At 36.6% G+C, this 12257-nt stretch overlaps 1 protein-coding gene and 1 pseudogene across 3 annotated transcripts in view; both read right to left on the bottom strand.

Annotated features, from left to right (window-relative positions):
• Nucleotides 1-12257, bottom strand: part of TENM1 (teneurin transmembrane protein 1) — a 745224-nt gene that overhangs the window by 307069 nt on the left and 425898 nt on the right. The window lies entirely within an intron of this gene.
• Nucleotides 6467-7369, bottom strand: LOC111730767 (annotated as a pseudogene).

Genomic DNA, 12257 nt, shown 5'->3' with positions numbered 1-12257 from the left:
AAACTCTATCATACCATCTTTTCTAACTTTAGCCTAATCTTCCTAGTCTTTTTCCTTGTCAAATGTCACAAATATCTATTTTAAACACTTGCCTGCATTTCTGTATTATATACTTGTTTCCTAATTTTTATTTGTTTGGCTTTAATTACATGCTATTACAAGTAATTAAAGAATGCATTCTCATTATAAAACGTTCAACTACATATGAAACAAAAATCTTTAGACCACAGATAAAACAATAAGCCATCTTGAGCTGCCAATCATAGTTCCTTCTCAAGCGGGTAACTACCAATAACTCTTTGATAAAAATTGCTTTCTGGACAGCTTTTGATGCATTAAATCTATATATGTACATTGAGATACATGACTGTTTTATAGGTATATTTTAACCTAAGTGGTATAATATTGTATATGTTTTTCTAGAACTGGGAAATATTTCCAAGACATATTGTTAAGTCCATTTAGAACTAACTCATTCTTCTGTGATATAGCATACCATCATCTGGATGTTCTATAGTTTAATCTTTCCCAAATGAACATTCAATAGTTGTAAACTTTTCTGCTATTATAAATAATGCCTCTTTGTGCACACGTGCCAGTATTTCTTTAGGATATTTCTTAGAAATGAAATTACTGGGATAGAGACTATGTGCATTAAATTTTGATAGATACTAACAAAAGGCTGTACCAATTTATACACCTGCAAGCAGAGTAAGAGAATACATTTTTTTCAACACTCTTGACCAGTGTCTCTTTTTGATTTGTAGTTCCCTGATTACTAGTAAATTGAGCATCTTCTCCAGTTGCTTTCCTAAAGACTATCGAGAGGGTTTGAATAGATTTCAGACTGGCCCATAGTAAAGAGTATAATGTTCAGAAGCCAGAGTTGCATCATGTGCTCTAAAGGCACAGATCAAATGATACAATCAAAGGACTTGTTTGTATCAAAAATACAAACAGTTAACCATTCTGCCTTTTCAGAGACTGCCTGCATGTTTCCTGAATCTTCATAAGCAGATGAAAAAATTGCTGTTCAAGCCTTCTAAAAAGTAAATGACATGGTTTGCTATCACAAGCAATTCTGATTTTTTAAATTATCCCCTCCCCCAATGAAATTCTTCCATATAGCCAAGCTTGACTTCTCTTGCTGTATTTTACCTGTATTTTTTTTTATTTTATGTATATCTTATTTTACCCATATCTTTTTATCTATATCTTTTTACCTATATATACATATTTTCATGGGGTTTAAGAAGACTTGGTCACCGTGCTGGACATCATCTGAAAGCTTTTCAAATATTTGAAAACTATTACTAAGTCTCTTATGACTTTTCTTTTCTCTGAATGAATAGGAGTCATAACCTGTCATCAAGGATATTTTTGCTCAGGATTTTAAACTATGCTGCTTCCTATGTGACTAAATCTTTTGAGTCCCTAATACAGAAAAGAGTAAAGAAGAAAAAATCATCCCAATATAGCAAAAAGCACTGTCAATATTTTGGCATCTTTCCTTCTATTCTGTACTTTATGCATTTTGTTGAGATTTCAGATACACATTTTTAAAGCTTATTTTTGGACTTCCTTATTCTTAAGAACTTTCTAATAAATTTAAAATTCTTTGTAAATATCGTAATGATAACATGATATTCAAAAAATGCACCCTAATCTACCTAACCGTCCTGATACTATTGCACATTTAAGTTGTGGCTAATTTCTTCCTATCTGAATAATTCCTGTGAATAGCCTTGCACGCATGCCAATTTGTTAACTAGAAATACTGTTTGAAATACTACTCTGTATGTTCCATTCCTTGCAACACATAAGAATCAGCACATAATAGGTACTTAATATATGCCTGTTGCTTTTCACAGAGCCTGAGTAAAATTCTTTCTAGAGCTGATCTCATTTTTCTTGTCTTAAGGAAATAAGACAAGGTTATTATAAATTATTACAATTAAAATTATTATAAATGATTAAGGTCACAACCAAATGAAGGATGAAGGATCACCAGTATGTTCCTGAAGAATAGTAATAAATGGAGTTACTTAGAGGAAAGGATAGATTGTATCTTGTCACTCCATTTGACAGGATGTTGCCAGAGACCCAAGGAGATGGGAAAAGAAGAATAGAATAGAAAATAACTATGGGAACCTGTATTGACAGAGTCTGCGTTCAGTCCATATAATAGAAAAATCAAGATAATGTTTAAAGATTTCATAAATCCCTCTCATGAAGGATAACTAAAGATGAACTGTTTTCAGCATGGAGATATTACAAGTTATTAAGTATTTCACCCTGAAACTAAAAACAGAGAAATTCTTTGTGCAAGCTAGCTTACACCTGAGGATAGTCTGAATAAATGAAATATCCTGACAGGTGAGGATGCCTTTAAGTTTACTTGCATTGTAATTTGGAATATTTTTAAACATGAAAAAAAGGGCGTAGATGATAGAGGCTTTGTTTATCCTTCTTGCAACCAAATCAAAGTTGTGACAGAAACACGGAGAAAATAGTAAGCAAAGTCGCCTGTAATCTAGATGAACAGAAGCACTACGGCTAGGGATATAAGTATGAAATCACCCTGCAATGGTAGAAGGTAGGAGAGAGCAAAGATGTGAGGCTGCCTGGTCCCCAGCGGCTGTGTGAGACAGAGGCTACCATAGCTGCAGACACCTCTTAAAAGGGCCGTGTCCATGAGTGGCTCTTCACAGTGATGGACCTGCTTGCTCTGAGCACCAGCACCAGGTTGGCTACATGGTGGGGCAACAGGGACTTACAGGGAGACATAGCTGTCAGAGCAAGGGTGAGAGGAGAGACTATATCCTAGGCAGAAGTGCTGGTGGTATCCATTGTTCTGTTGAGTCTCCACCCAGTGTGCAGACATAGCACCACCATAGCTGAGATGTCATTGAACTGTATAACAGAGGTCACTCTGCCCAGAAGACTCCCCCGAAACTCCGCCTCCCCCTACTCTCAGCCCCACCCAAGCCACATCCAGCCTGGTGCTCCTTACTGAGTCAACTCCAAGACTCACACTGGTGGCAGCTGACCTTGGTTTCTGGTGTGGCTTCTTGAGGCAACTATAAGCACAGCATCTGGGGATTGCGTGCGGAATCTTAACAGGTGACCTTGGAGGGGCACAGGCTGGGGCTAAACTTGGCTTGCAGCTGAACCCCTCTCAGGACTGTGCCACTGTACACATACTGCACAAAGCCATGCTAATAAGACTGGGAGACTTAGGAGCTTTACTTAGTACATAGAAACAGACACAGAAAGCCATCCAAAATGGGAAGACAAAAAAGCAGAAGCCATATGAGAGAACGGAACAGAGATCCAGATATAATGGAGTCAAGTAATTGAACAGATGCAGAGTTAAAAACACTGGTTATAAAGATGCTCAGTTAACTTAGGGGAAGAGTAGATGTACTCAGTGAGAACTTTATCAAAGAGATAAAAAAAACCCATAAAAACAGAAATGGCAATTATAAAAGGGAACAGTCAGAAATGGAGAACACATTATCTGAGATGTAGAGTGTATTAGAGGGAATCAACAGAATGGATAAAAAAGAGAATCGAACCACTAATATAGAGGATGGGGAAGGCAACGACACCCAATCAGAATGGCAAGAAAAAAGAAGCCAAGACTATAATAATAATTTAAGGAGCCTATGGGACACAATTAAATGTAAAAATATCCATGTCATAGGGGTACTGGAAGGAAAACAAGATGTTGAAGAACTATTCGAAGAAATAATGATGGAAAACCTATAATTTGGTGAAGGAAATAGGCATAAAACCCCAGGAAGCTCAAAGAGTCCCCCAAAAAGATGACTCCAAAGAGGCCCACACCAAGACACATCATAATTAAAATGCCAAAAGTTAAATTAAAGAGAGAATCTTAAAAGCAGCAAGAGAAAAACAGTTAATTACCTACAAGGGAGCACCCATAAGACTGGCAGCTGATTTCTCAAAAGAAACTATGCAGTACAGAAGGGCTTGGCACAAAATCTTAGATGTGATGAAAACTCAGGATCTACAACCAAAAATACTTTATCCAGCAAAGCTATCATTTCGAGTTGAAGGACAGATAAAGAGCTTCCCAGACAAAAATAAGCTAAAGGAATTCATCGATACCAAGCCAGTATTACAGGAATTGTTGGAAGGAATTCTTTAAGTATAAAAAAAAAAGTATCGAAATCATGAATAAAGAATGATAACAGCTACATATTTATCAACAAGTACTTCAAATGGAAAAGATAGGGAAGCTGAATGGATAAGAAAACAAGACCCCTTCATATGCTTCCTACAAGAGACTCACTTCAGATTAAAAGACACACTCAGACTAAAAGAGGATGGAAAAAGTTATTGCCTTGATGGACCTAGAGGATATTGCGTTGAATGAAATAAGTCAGAGAAAGACAAATATCACATGATTTCATGTACATGTGGAATCTAAAGAACAAAATAAACAACAACAATAGAAATGACAATAAACTCATAGATATAGAGAATATTTTGAAAGCTGCTAGATGGGAGGCTTGTTGTTGGGATGGAGTAAAATGGCAAAGGGTTTAAGAAGTACAAATAGCAAACATCAAACACAGTTCAGTTTTCAAGAATATCTTAAGTAGCATATATTTTCTTTCCATTGACAATCCTTGCTATTGCCAAATGAGGATGGCTGACACCCTCAATTTGCTATTTCCTAAATTCCAAGAGGCTTTTTTTATTGCTATATAATGGTTTACTTATTTTTTCAAGTTGCAGTTTTTGATATTTAATTTCAAGATCAATTTAAGCTGTCTTGAGCTCCATTAATACACTACAATATTGCTTCACTCATTTTCTTGCAAAGCACTTACTTTAAAAAAGGTATCATTCTAATGATTTAAATTACTCTACAGTGTACATACCAATTATAACTATTACTAATTTTAATTTTTTTCTCCAAAGCACTTCAGTCTTAAAGATGCTTTGTGTTTGGATATAGAATGACAGTTAACTTTTAAAAGGGTGTGCATACAATTTACAGTCTTTAAAATTCTCTACCCTCTCTGCTGTAGAATGTAACCTAAATAAATAAAATTTTAAGTGTTCAATGGGCAATAAAATAAGCCTAGGATGAAGGTATTATTATAAAATAGTTTTCCTTTTATTCAAACTAATGACAATATTCTTCATAAATGGACACAGACTTATAGTGTATATGTAAGTACAGCAATGTTTGAATGTGTACAAGTGTGCATGGGTGTGTATGAGTGAGCAAGCATGTGTTTGAGTACATGCAGGAGTGTGCAATAGTATATTCACATAATGTGATGATGTCAGTGTTCATGTATATGTGAATGTGCGAGAATATAAGTATGTGTGTGTATGAAGATCATTTGTATGTATGTGCATGAGTGTGTTTGAGTCTATGCATGACTGAATAAGTATCTGCATGTTTGTGCATGTGTTTGATGGTGCATGCAGTAATGTGTTTGTGTGAATATGCAAGAATGTGACTTTTTGGTTTAAGTACATGCTTGGAGATTAAATGCCACATGTGCTTTTATTAGGTAATCATTAGAGCATTCTCTAGAATTATTTTACAAGCCTTAGCATATAATAGAGGAAATGCCCCTCCAACTGATCTATAACACATCTATATATTTGCATAAGCCCACACATAATTTATACCTTGCTTGAAATTTCCTGGGAAAAAATAGCTATATTAAAATTTTGCCCCAGGTATTTGCACCTGGTTCTCAGTTTAATAGATGTAAATCAGCTGCCAAAGTTGAGAAATCTTCCCTCCCCGCTGCTTCAAAAATTTTTTTGATAACTATATTCTCTCAGGATTCCTCATTCGCAGTGACACATGTCACTATTAACATGACTGGGAATACTTTGTGATTAATATTTAAATATTAAAAAAATTAACATCCATTTCCACCCCAGACCATGCTTAAAGTTGCCGAGGGCATCAGACGCAGTTCTAGGACAAGCCCCGTATCCGTTCACTGATTCATCTCTCTGTTGTTGGTAAAAGCTTGCTGCCCTAGAAGGTGGAAGGCAAAGCCCTAGGGGCCAACACTACCATGGAATGAGTGCCAAGTTCAGTGCTAGACTTTTCTTTTTAACCAATCCATGGTTTTCAATTTTTAAATTATTGACATTACAGAACTAAACTGAAATTTATTAACGTTCCATTCTTACATTTATTATCGACAAACAGAAATAAAATTCATGAGCCAAAATCCACAAACAAAACTAAAAACAGGAAAAAAACCTATAAAACTAAATACAGATTCCAGCATTAACAGCTGAACAGAGGATGTGATTTTTAAATTCTTAGCAGATGACAAAGTTGTGTAGAAGCTGAACACTTACAAATTATTTAAAACCTGGAGTTACTGACCTGGAATTTACACAGTTAGATCATGGGAAAACAGCAGAAAGGGATTATGAGTAGACCTACACTGTTCTAGCTGCACCCCACGCCCTTCTCAGAGGAAAGCCTGGCATTGATTAGATATTGGGCCAGACTAATACTGGCAGCAGAACCAGTGGTAGTAACCTGCCTACCAGAAAAGCCTTCCGCTGGACTGGCAAATTTGATCTGGGCTCCGTACATGTGGTGGATCTCATTAATGTTGGCATGTTGGTGTCTGATTATGCACCCAATTAAGTTATTTGGAATGATGAGTTCATGGGTGGTTTGAGTAGATGCATCCAAACTTGCCTAATAGCCTTTCGCCTCTGGCAAACAGACTGCTGTTTTGCCACCAGGTTCAGCTTGGCCAGATCCAGGGGAGAAATGGTGTGTTGTACTTGAATTGAGTAGACATCTAGGGGTGGTCCCTCCAGGTAATGGGTGGCATGGGGGTAGCCCGCAGTGTCATTGCACGGGTCTTGGCCACCCGCTCAGATGACTGGAGAGCTGGCCGGCATGGGCTGGTACGGAATGATCACAACTCTCCCTTGCAGAGCCCCACTACCTGGACCTGGGCCTCCGTACTCTGGCAGATCTCTTTGATACTACACCTGACTTTCCCAATCAGGGAGCCACACTGAGTGGGCGGTACCACTAGCCTCAGGATGACCAGTGGCCTCCTGGCCACCATGCTATTGGTCTGTTGGTATCTTCAACCTGCTTGCTGATAATCATAGTGAAGGCCTTAAAGATGACATTGGTTGGGCCAATCAGAGTGATGATCCTCTCTGAACAATTCTCTTCCGAGATGTTGATCCCTGTGTCACTCTCCTCACGGATCCTTTTAACTGACTCCCCTTTCTTCCCAATGATGCTTCCTACTCCCCTTCCATGCGTAAGTGGCTGAATGGTGAGAGTCACATTTACTCCACTTTCACTCACACTGGCACCCATGGCAAAAGGTGGGAGGTGTTTGAGGGAGTTGGGCTCGTTATATGGTCAATTCTTTGGTGGCGGGTTGGTAGGGGGAGGAGGTCCAGTACTAGACTCTTTACATACTTTATTTCATTTAATCTTCACCACAACCTTGCAACGTAGTGTTAATTCCATTTTTCAGATGAGGTGCTTTGGCAGCTTTTCAGATAAGAGGTTAATGAGTTACTTAAAGTCATGTGGCTATTTAGAGGTGAGGCTGGCATCACATTCAGGTCTGCTTGACTCTAAACTATGTTCTTTGCACTACACCGTGCTGAACCTTTTTGATTTAATCTGAAAGTATGATCTTTACTGAATTTATATCTTCCCTCACTGAACATGGGGTTTCTTTAGCTTCCTGCTACTCTCTGGCCCTCAATTGCCTTCTCTAATGATGTCTGAAAACTTAACTGATAGCAAGCTCATCTCTACCTTGGAGGCAATGAATAAGTTCATGAACCATACTTCCAATGTTAAGTCTCACTATGTATTTATTTTAAAGTGTATTGACTTGATTAAACTTATTACAGCCTGCCAAATAAAAACTATTTACTGAATAACTACTATGTGTCAGAAGTATTACACCCACTTTACAGAGATGGACATCAAACCTTCAAGCGGTTAGGTAATTTGCTTAAGACTACATAAACAGAAACAGAAACAGTCAACTCTACAACTTACACTAATCAAGCCTCATTTTCTTCATTTATAAAATGAGGATAACAGTGCTCTTACAGCAGGATTGTTGCAGGGATGAGAGAAAATATACATAAAGCACTCTGAATATAACAAACCATTAATACATGATAGTGATGATCTGAGTAATTATAGCTAATGATGAGTATGAGCTTTGGCAATAAATAGAGCTAGTTTCAAAGGTTCTGCCTCCTACTGGCTATGTGATCCAAGGTACACACTGCTAAATTTTTTGTTTTCATTTCCTCATGTAGAAAATGATAGCATTTTTAAAATTGTTTATTGGGATAACATTGGTTAATACAATTACATAGTTTACAGGTGTACATTATAATTTGACATCTATGTATTCTATTGGGTGATTATCACCCAAAGTCCAGTTTCCTTCAGCTACCATATATTTTATCCTCTTTCACCAGTTCAACCTCTCCCATCCCTGCTATATTTGACTACCTTTACCTAGTCTACTTCTCCCCTCCTCCCCTATCCCCTACCCTCTGGCAACCACTAGTCCATTGTTCATGTCCATGCGTCTCTTTGTTTGTCCTGTTCATTTGTTGCTTTTAGGATTATATATCATATATAAGTGATATCATGTGATTTTCAACTTTTTCTGTCTGGCTTATTTCGCTTAGCATGATTATCTCAAGGTCCACCCATGTTGTCGCAAATGGCAGTATTTCCTCTCTTCTTATGGCTGAGTAATATTCCATTGTATATATGCATCACCGCTTCTTTAGCCAATCATCTATCGTAGGACACTTTGGTTGTTTCCATGTCTTGGCCACTGTGAATAATGCTGCTATGAACATCGGTGTGCAAATATCCTTTTGGTTATGAGTTTATAAATCTTTGGGGTAAATACCCAGTAGAGGGATTGCTGGATCATATGGTAGATCAGTAATCAGTTTTTTGAGGAACCTCCATACTGTTTTCTATAGTGGCTGTACCAATGTGCAGTCCCACCAGCAATATATGAGGGGTCCTTTTTCTCCTCATCCTCTCCAACATTTGTTATTACTTGTCCTGTTGATTATAGCTATTCTAACAGGTGTGAGATGGTATCTCATTGTGGTTTTGATTTGCATTTCCCTAATAGCTAGCGATATTGAGCATCTTTTCATATATTTGTTGGCCATTTCTATGTCTTATAGGGAGAAGTGTTTGTTTAGGTCCTCTGCCCATTTTTTGATTGGATCGTTTACTTTTTTGTTGTTATTGAGTCATATGAGTTTTTTTGTGTATTTTGAATATTAGACCCTTATTGGAGGCGTTGCTTGAAAATATATTTTCCCATTCGGATAATTGTCCTTTATCTCATTGATGATTTCTTTTGGTGAGCAGAAGCTTTTTAGTTTGAGGTATCCCCATTCACTTATTTTAGCTTTTACTTCCCTTGCCTTTGAGGTCAAATTCATAAAATCCTCTTTAAGTCCAAGGTTCTTGAGTTTAGTTTCCATGTTTTCTTCTATGCATTTTATTGTTCAGGTCTTATATTCAGGTCCTTAATCCATTTTGAGTTAATTTTGGTGTGTGGTGATAAACAACATTCTAGTTTCATTCTTTTGCAGGTGGCCTTCAAGTTTTCCCAGCACCATTTACTGAAGAGGCTTTCCTTTCTCCACTATGTTTTTCACTTTATTGTCAAAATTATTTGCCCTTATAAATATGGTTTACTTCTGGACTCTCGATTTTCTTCCACTGGTCCATGTGTCTGTTTTTCTGCCAATACCATGCCATTTTGATTACTGTCACTTTGTAGTATAATTTGAAGTATAATTTTTTTGTGTGTTATCTTTATCAGGTTGTGGTATCAGTGTAATATTGGCCTCATAAAATGAGCTGAGAGATATTGCCTACTCTTCAATTTTTTGGAAGAGTTTGAGGAGAATAGGAATTAAATCTTCTTTGAATGTTTGGTAGAATTCACTGGTCGAAGCCATCTGGTCCTGGACTTTTACTTTTTGGTAGGTTATTGATGATTGTTTCAATTTCCATACTGCTGATCGGTCTATTTAGATTTTCCAGTTCTTCTTGATTCAGTCTAGGAAGGTTGTATTTTTCTAAGTACTGGTCCATTTCTTCTTGGTTATTAAATTTGGCATTATATACTTTTTCATAGTATTCTTGTATGGTCCATTGTATTTCTGCAATATCATAATTTCCCCTTTTTATCCCTGATTTTGTTTATTTGTGTCTCGTCTGTTTTTTCCTTTGTTAGTCTAGCCAGGGGTTTGTCAATTTTATTAACCTTCTCAAAGAACCAGCTCTTTGTTGTATTTATTTTTTATATATTTTTTTCTGTTTTCAATTTCATTTATTTCTGCTCTAATTTGGATTATTTCTTTGTTTCTTCTGACTTTAGGTCTCATTTGTTCTTCCTTTCCTAGTTTTTTAAGATGAAGTATTAGGTTGTTTATCAGGGCTCATTCTTGTTTTTGGAGATAGGCCTGTAATTTTGAACTTTTCTCTTATGACCGCTTTTGCCATGCCCCCAAAGTTTTGATATTTTCTACTTTCAAAATAATTCATTTCAATGTATCTCTTGATCTCTGTTTTTATTTCTTCCCTGACCCAGTTATTTTTCAGTAGCATGTTGTTTAATCTCCATGTATTTGTGGTTCTTCCTTCTTACTTTTTGCAGTTAATCTCAAGTTTCAAAGCATTATGATCAAAGAATATGTTTGGTATGATTTCAACACTCTTATTTTTGTTGAGGCTATCTCTGTGTTCCAGTATGTGATTGATTCTTGAGAATGTTCCATGTGCACTAGAGAAGAATGTATAAGCAACTGTTTTGAGATGGAAGGCTCTGTAAATGTCAATTATGTGCAGTTGGTCTAATGTGTCATTTAAGGATGTTATTTCCTTATTGATTTTCTGTTTGGATGATCTGTCCATATCCTACAGTAGGGTATTTAGGTCCCCTATTACGATAGTGTTTTAGCCTGTTTCTCCCTTTAGTTCTGTTAGTAATTGCTTTACATATTTTGGGGATCCGTGATTGGGAGCATAGATATTAATAAGTGTTATGTGTTCTTAGTGCATGATTCCCTTTTCATTATGAAGTGTCCCTCAGTATCTTTTTTTACACTTCTTATTTTGAAGATTATTTTGTCTGATATTAGTACTGCTACTCCTGCTTTTCTCTGAATGCCATTTGTTTGAAATATCATTTCCCATCCTTTCACTCTGAGTCTATATTTGTCTTTGCAGCTGAGATGTGTCTCCTGAAGGCAGCATATGGTTGAGTTTTGTTTTTTGATTCATTCTGCAACTCTGTGTCTTTTTATTGGTGAGTTCAATCCCTTTACATTTAGGGTGATCACTGAAATATGAAGTCTTCTTATAGCCATTTTATCTTTTGCTTTCTGTTAGCTCGGTGTTTCCATTGCTTCCTTGTCCTTGTGTTTCCGTTTTCTTTATTTTGATTTGCTTTTGTGGGTTTTCCCTCTGATTTTTCTTGTTTTATGTTATATGCTTCTGAATCTTTGGTGTATGGTTACCATTACAAATGTGAAAAGGATTGTTATATAAATACAGTTGTCCATTTTTTTTCTGCTCATGCCTTATCTCCATTCCCCTTTGAGAATTTGGATCTTTGAATTTTCCCTTTTTCAATCATTGTTATCTCAATTTGTCCCTAGGTATGCTAATTGTTCATTACTATCTTGCTATAGCAATTCTTTTCTTATTTCAGCTTCTAATGCTGTATTTTTGGTAAGGATTGCACTCTTCTGCTTCTATTTGCCTGGTAGTCACTTTACTCCCAATTCTGTATTTTTTTTGTTGTTGTCGTTATTTTGTTTTAGGTGAGCTCACCCCTTTTAGTATTTCCTGTAGTGCAGGCCTCATAGTGGAGACATCCCTCAATTTTTGTTTCCCTGGAAAGGTCTTAATTTCTCCTTCATATCTAAAAGAGAGCTTCGCTGGATACATTATTCTAGGCTGGTAGTTCCTTTCACTTAATAGTTTAAATATCTGATTCCATTCCTTTCTGGCTTGTAAGGTCTGCACTGAGAAGTCCGATGATAATCTAATGCGTGTGTGTGTGTGTGTGTGTGTGTGTGTGTGTGTGTGTGTGTGTGTGTTTATAAATTACCATTTTCTTCTCCCTGGCTGCCCTAAGAATTCTATCTTTGTTATTGATTTTTGATAACTTTAATACAAT

This window comes from Pteropus vampyrus, unplaced genomic scaffold, assembly GCF_000151845.1.
Source record: "Pteropus vampyrus isolate Shadow unplaced genomic scaffold, Pvam_2.0 Scaffold335, whole genome shotgun sequence".
NCBI lineage: Eukaryota > Metazoa > Chordata > Mammalia > Chiroptera > Pteropodidae > Pteropus > Pteropus vampyrus.
This window is presented reverse-complemented; position numbering and strand designations above follow the sequence as displayed.